This window comes from Dermacentor andersoni, unplaced genomic scaffold (genome assembly GCF_023375885.2).
Source record: "Dermacentor andersoni unplaced genomic scaffold, qqDerAnde1_hic_scaffold ctg00000033.1, whole genome shotgun sequence".
NCBI classification, from domain to species: Eukaryota; Metazoa; Arthropoda; class Arachnida; order Ixodida; family Ixodidae; genus Dermacentor; species Dermacentor andersoni.
Window position 1 is genome coordinate 2191418 of NW_027314755.1, and position 7638 is coordinate 2199055.

Here is a 7638-nt window from a genome sequence, read left to right on the forward strand (position 1 = left end):
TAGTGGATGCCGATTACAGAACTGCGATATCTGTTCTTCATGCATAGTTATTCATTTGTGAAATTCATGCTTCTATTTTGTCAAATTTTTGAAGTAATGCAAATATTTTGAAGAAAATTCAGGCTCGAAATCGAAATTCCGCTTCGAACAGTCACTAGAATTTAACTTTATTTTTCAAATGCAACACATTTCATTTAGATAAGTCCACGGGTTATATTAGAAAAATATGTTTGCGTTTTACATGTATTTGAATAGGCCGCGTCTGAGTTGGGCCCTAGCTAAAGCTTCCTCTTAAGGGCCCCGTGTCGCAGAAAATCCGGTGTCGACGCCGCGGGCCTCGCAATATGCATTCGCAACCACAACCACGCATGCCCTCCGCCTGGCGCATACATTGTCTTAGATTCATTACAAAGAGATTCTTTGGAATATTGAGAATGACAGCTCATAAAGAAAGCTGATGAAAGAAAACACCGACAGCGCATGCCTTTTGAGTTTTTCAGATATGGCCACGTGTCGACCACGCCGCGACGTGGCCACCGTTAGTGGCGTGCGTCTCAACTACGTCCTGACGTGGCAAGCATTACAGCAGCAGCTGCAGCAGCGCGAAAGTCGAAGGACATGGCCAAGGAAGCTTTAAAATGAAGTTATGCGGATCCTACGCTCTGTGGGAATCGATGGAAACGTTGCTATCTGTGCTGTTTGCTTGTATCGACGATAACTAGTGGTGGCGTTGTCGTCTAATGTTAAATTTTTTCAACGTTTAGTACAACTCGAGAGTGGTGATTCGATGTGAAGTTATCGTGCGTGCACCACTGCTGTCTGTCTGCGTAGTACACAGGACACACAGGGTGAGGTGTTCGGCCTTGTTGTGCGGCATACTTCATAACCTCTGAGAGCGTTCAGCGTGTTTATTGCCTCATATGTCACATTGCATCGTTGGAGACGTAATAAACTTTAATAGAATTACGGGGCAGTACATGCTAAAATCACAATCGGATAATGTAGTACGCCGTAGTTGCAGACTCCGGAATAATGTGGCACAATGGTGTTGTTTTCTGGCGTTCTTAATTTTCACCCAGCGAAATGTGACTGCCGCCGTCGAGATCACACCCACGACCTACAGTAAGTTCATAGCCGCAAGGCTGTCGTGGCCGGCACAAAAACGTTGATTTGATGTGTGACCACTTCTGTAGTGTAGCCTATATCATACATCTGCTTTAATGCGGCTTTATACTGCTTTAGTGCGGCTCTGTTATGCACGCCCTGCGTATGCTGTGGGTGTGAGAAATTTACAATGTGTTTATTTTTCTGAAGTAGCAGAAACGCACCGTACCGTACCTTGAAGTTAAGGTTATGCCATTTGCCAGTAGCATTTACTTACCTTCTCACGTCACCTTTTCCTTATTTCACCTCTTGTATGCTAACTGCGAGCGAATAGTGGGAAGGCTGTTATTGGTTCGTTTCACGACTGCGTCTTTTCTTCCCATTCTCTGCCTCCCGTCTCCCCTCCTCTCTATCATTCTTTAAAGCTTCCCTCTGGAATTGCACTGTAGCAAATAGGTAAGCGCTGAAATTTCTTCAATGCTTTTGCGGGGGGTCAAGACAATTAGAGCTATCAAGGGGATGATATACCCACGTCTATGTAGCTCCAGAGGGCATTGTGCACATTCTACGCAGTGCAAACGTTCAAACGAGCTTCTCGCGCCGCCTATACACAGTCTTTGAAACAGCCCTCGACGCGGTGTACCAGACGATATCGATGACGACGACGACGACAGCGGCGGTGGCGGTGGCGGCAGTGTATTTGCCACAGCCACCCAAGACAACAACAACAATAACAGCAGCAGTACCAGTGGGAAAGTTGATTGAAGAGGCAAAGAAAACTTCTCTTCAAAGAAGAGAAGGGGAGTGCCTGGGACACGTCCGTGATTGGCATATGGAAAGATGGCAAGATCGCATAGGTTGGAGCTTGTCGGGTGCTTGGTCCCGAGCTCAAAAGACTGCTACCCAGTCGACTCTGCTCTTCCCGATGACCTGTCGTCTCCCGAGAACTATGGGACACGAACCATGTGGAAAAGGTGGCTGGGGGGATTAGGGGAACGGCGGAGGCACGGGCTATTGATGGGTGCTTGGACCCCAGCGCTCAAAGGCTTCCGCGCAGGCTAACCTGTCTCCCCGACGACATGGGGCGTCTCTCACTCTGTGAGACGAAGCAGGCGGCGTTTCTACGAGCAAACCGCTGCCTGAATCAGCCGTACTCGAGCGTCTGCGATCGTCGCTGCTCTACCTTCATCGTGCAGACCAGCAGGAACTTAAAACCGGCGTACTTTCTTGCCAATTTTTTTAAAGACAACAATCACTGCCTGTTTAGCTTTTTTTTTACTGTGCTGAGCTCGAAAGCTTTGTGTTGAACCTCGCTATGTTGGATGCCTACGTTGTGTTGCACTTTAGGTTTATTGTTATAACAAGAGTCAACTGACGTTGACGTTCGGTGAATTATGGCCTCGGATCTACTGGTTAACGTTCATTTTTGTTTAATATAAAGTGTGTTTTGCGTTTATTATTAGGCTGGTGGCTTTGTTTCTTCCTGGCAGTGAGGCAATACCTCGGCCTTTTAAATAAGACACCAGCAGGTTCATTGCACATGGTGTTTGTGGCAGATCTAGACAGCTGTAAATAAAGGACTGTGATTGTACAAAAAGAACTCGCACTACCATCAATATGAATAACGTTGAGCTGGTCCCAGTAAGAATAAGATTGGGACTCAGAGAAGAGCAACTCAAAGGATAGCTTCAGAAGAAGTTGTCAGTGATCTGTGCAACTGTGGTTGAAGTTGCGTCAAGTGTTGTGGAAGAAGCATGCGCAGGGTTATACGGGGTGCGAAAATCCCTCACTGTGTTCCGAGACCGGAGCTACTCACGGTGAAGAAAATGATTATGTTGGCGTTCTTCCAAGATTCCTGTAAGCTCGAGGTCATCAGGCATTGCGTATACATGGTAGCCAGTTTATCTAGAACAATCTGCCCACCATCCTCGAACAAATCTGCTGTAACCTGATCTTCCCCAGCTGCCTTACCCTTTCGCAAAACACCCAAGGCTTTCTTTACTTCTTCCAGCGTTATTTGTGGTATGTCAAATTCCACTAGACCATTCCCTATTTCACTATCTTCGTGGCTGCCACTGGTACTGTATAAATCTCTATAGAACTCCTCAGCCACTTCAACTATCTTATCCATAATAGTAATGGTATGGCCGGCTTTGTGTCCTAACGTATACATCTGATTCATGCATGTTCCTCGTTTCTTCTACACTGCTTTTAAGCTTCCTCCGTTCCTGAGAGCATGCTCAATTGTATCCACATTATACTTCTACACGTCAGCTATTTACGCTTATTGATTAACTTGGAAAGTTCTGCCAGTTCTACATTAGCTGTAGGGTTATACGCTTTCATACATTGACATTCTTAATCCAATCTTTCATCTCCTGAGTCGCGTACCTCAGGACCTTCATTAAAGTTTTGCATCCATCCATCCATCCATCCATCCATCTCCTGTGATAGCTTACCGGTATCCTGTCTAACGAAGTTACCACTCACTTCTATTGCAAAATTCCTAATGATGCCCATAAGGTTGTGGTTCATCGTTTCAACACTAATGTCCTCTTCCTGAGTTAAAGCCGAATACCTGTTCTGTAGCTCGATCCGGAATTCCTATATTTTCCCTCTTACTACTTACTCATTGATCGGCTTCATATGTACCAATTTCTTCCGTTCCCTCCTCAAGTCTTTGCTAATTCGAGATCTTAGCATCCAATGGTCACGACAGGGCACCTTGTAGAGCACGTCCACATCTTGTATGATGATATAACTAAACCTCATTAAAAGTCACCGCTAGGACCTAGTTGGAGAAACTTGAGTCCAGCCTAACAACGTGGGAGGCGTTTCGCAGCGGCTTCCTGCAAAGATTCACTAGTGTCGTGAAGTTCGGCTGAAAACTCGTGTGCCGCTACAGACTCAGAGCATAGCGATCTTCATGGCTGAAATAAACCGTCTGTTCAGCCACGTCGACCCCGACATGCCTAAGAAAGCGGCCAAGATCATCGGGAAATTTCTAACGGAAGCCGAGGGCATTGATAAGGCTGTGAGAATGCGCAATCGGCAAGATAGGCATCTCAGGCTTTTGCCGTGGTGAAAAATAAAAGCACTACTCTCTGACAATTCGCGAAAGACCCCTAGAACCGGTACACGTGGAGAACTGCGTAAGATATTCACTTGGACGCATCCTTAGGTAGTTTTCATTGTTGACGTGGTGTGAAAGGAAATCCAGCGGTCTCTTGGAGTTCATAAACTGCCACAGCTCAAGCCACGAGTAAGGGCCTACGTCACTGTCTTCGGCCCTCGGCGTCGTCCTTCACACCGGCGCCCAATGACGGCCGGCTCCACTGCCGCCGCGGAGAAGTCGGACAGGTCTATTGCCGATGACCACTCCATGAGATGGAACTACGAAATTTTGTCATAGAGAAACATATAGGTAAAAAGGGGACACTCCCGTAGGGACCTGCGGCTGAGCTACTGCACTGCCGCCAGTGTCCCATGCGGCGGGTCCGACCACCAGTTTTGTCTTCAGAGATTTCATACTCGTGGTTCATCTCTGTTTCGGTTTCGGTTTTGATAGCAATGCTTTCGATACTGTTTTACCTTTGCCGGTGAAAATTTTCAGGTGCAGCGCAAGAGATTTAATATTTAATTTCTATGCATGCCCGACATATAGACGAAATAAACCCGCAGATCGCAACCTATTTCACTGGAAAAGGCGCCAAGCTTCTCATAGAAACTTAAGAAGGCTGGATTGGCTCATACAGAGTGGAAAACTAATGCAATCAGAGTTCTCATTATTGCAATTATTTTCCCACTCTTAAGGCGCTTTTCTCAGTTGCATGCATTAGGAAGTAGTTGGTCTATTCAAAAAAGTTTATCGTTTACATAGAAAAGTCAACCGAAAAAATGCTGCTTTACACGCTTGATAAACACAGACACAGAAAACGCAGATTGAAAGAAGAATGTTTTAGTCAGAACAAGCAACGAGTCAAGTAAACGTGGCACTTGCGAACCGGGCCAGGCGGATGCAGCGTGCATATAATGTCAGGCAAACATCCTTCGGAAAGCGATCCGAAATGCGCATTACACGGCTCGAGCCACTCCAAATGAAACGCTTGTGTAAAGGTATGGGTGAGCCACAGATAACAAATCCTGCGCTTTAAACCGAAGGTCTTGCCAGTGACTTTTGGTAAATTACGCGTTGGAAGTAATGAATATGCTTTTCCAGAAAAGACTGGTGAAAAAATAAGTGAGCGGGTAGACGGTAAACGGCTTCCACGGCTCAGGTCCTATGCTACACGTGCAAAGTAGGCTCACAAAGCATAACCAATGTCCTTCTAAAAACGTGGTTAACGCAAGAAACAACAAAATTATATCGTCAAGGAAAACACTTTCTCATACGAGCGAGGTGACACGCGGAAAAGCGTGGTGGCGTGGGTGTAACCAACGGTATAGGACATGCGTAGCATCAACGTCTCTCTGGAAACAGGTTGTGTGGACGTAACCCCGTAGACGTATGATAAGCTGTCCACCTTCGAGGTTAAGTAGAAGCGGACATCGCTACACCGCCTAACAGGTGGTCAAATCCTTATTTGCTCGGCCGCAAAACTGCTCGAGTGTCAGCTCTTACGTAGGTATGTTTCTCTATGGTTTTGCCGCCTACTCTCTGCGTCCAGAGCAAAGTGAACGACCCGGTCAAATCGCTCACTGGTTGGCTGCAACTCAGCGGAAACTCCGACGACTTTGCCGATCGCCGTCGCCGGTACACTGTCTCTCACTTGAAGGACCACGGTACACTGGACCGATGCGTGGACGCTATGTGAGCCCATATCCGGTAAAGTAGAAGCAACAACCGATGGATGTGTCTGGTCGCAGTTCGCTGAAATGCCGAAGACCCTACGCCGCCGACGCCAGATCAGTCTCCACGACGGAACGACGACACCTTGCCATTTCGACAAAGCTCCTCGGAAAAAACCATGCTGCCTAAATAATAACTGATGCCGCGACGTGACAGCGGGACAATACAGTACAGCCATGATCCGACGTCGCGAAATAACTACGGCAATACCACCAACTACCAACCTCGACGTGTTTTTCTATGGCCACGCAGTAGCCGCTTTATTTGGCACAGGAGCGGACTGCTCCATCATGAGTGAACCCTTAACCGCGCAGTGGGGGAAAGTTATCACTACGTGACAAGACCCCCAAATGCGAGAAGCTGGAGGTTATTATTATTATTATTATTATTATTATTATTATTATTATTATTATTATTAATTAGTGTTTTATGGCGCAAGGGCTACAACGGCCAAAGAGCGCCAGCAACGATGTTTAGTAGTGCGGTAGAATGTTATAAACATGTCAGTGGGTATAATGGGCCGCAATGCCTGTGATGTACTGCGGTGGCTGTAAAGGCCTAGGAATTAAAAACATAAGGCTTGCATTTCTTGGGAGAATTTAAGATGATTATGTCGGATTTCGGTTAGCGTAGGGAAGATGAGTTTAAAAGCGGTAAGATATATTCTTCAAAAAATTCACATCATTAAGATAACAGCAGGTCGAGGGGGAACATCGGCTCAGCCGATAGGAAAAATGCAGGATGCATAGGTAAATTGGTGCGGTAAAGTTCAGGAAAGTATTTTTTTCACGTGGCTTCCATGCTAGGGCATTGTATAAGAACATGGATGACTGTGAGTTGATTTCCACATCTAATGCAGACCGGTGGTTCAGTACCGGCTAGCAAGTATGAGTGTGTTGCATGTGTGTGTCCTATCCTCAGTCTCGACATGATTACTTCCTCCTGTCTATGCCGGTGTACAGGTGTTTGGGTAATGCAGGGGTGGATGATGTGAAGTTTGTTATTATTTTCTGTGTCCCAAGCTCCTTGCCATGCGTCACGGAGTATTCCTCGAACGACAGGTTTCATATCTGTATATGGTACATAACTTACATCTATTTGCGGCCTTAGACCTGCTAAGGCCGCATTTGCGTCTGCCGCTTCATTACCAGGTATACTAGTATGGCCAGGTACCCAGCAGATTATAATATGTAGCCCTCTCTTGTAGGCTAAGGTTAAGCTGCTGATGAGAGTGTTTATCACCGGATTCTTTCTTTCTTTTCCAAAGTGTATTGACCGGACCACACTTAAGGCATCTGTATATATTATCGATTGATTCATCTGTTTTGTTGTTATTTATTTAACTACGAGGAGTATAGCGTGTGCTTCAGCAGTGAAGATACTTGTGTATTTGTTGAATCTTAAATGGGCTACAATATCTGGACCGATTGCAGCACATGATGTTGTTTCAGCAGTTTTTGAAGCATCAGTATAAAATTCTGGACACTTGTACTTACTCTGCAGTGATAAGAAGTGTTGTTTTATAGCTTCTTGGGGTGTATGCTTTTTGTTTGCTTCTGTGAACGAGAAGTCACAATGTATGGTGACTGATTCCCATGGTGCTACTAACTCGTTAGTGTTATGTAGGTGAACGTCCGGCAGCAATATGTTGTTTTCTTGACATAGCGACAGTGCTTTCAATGGAA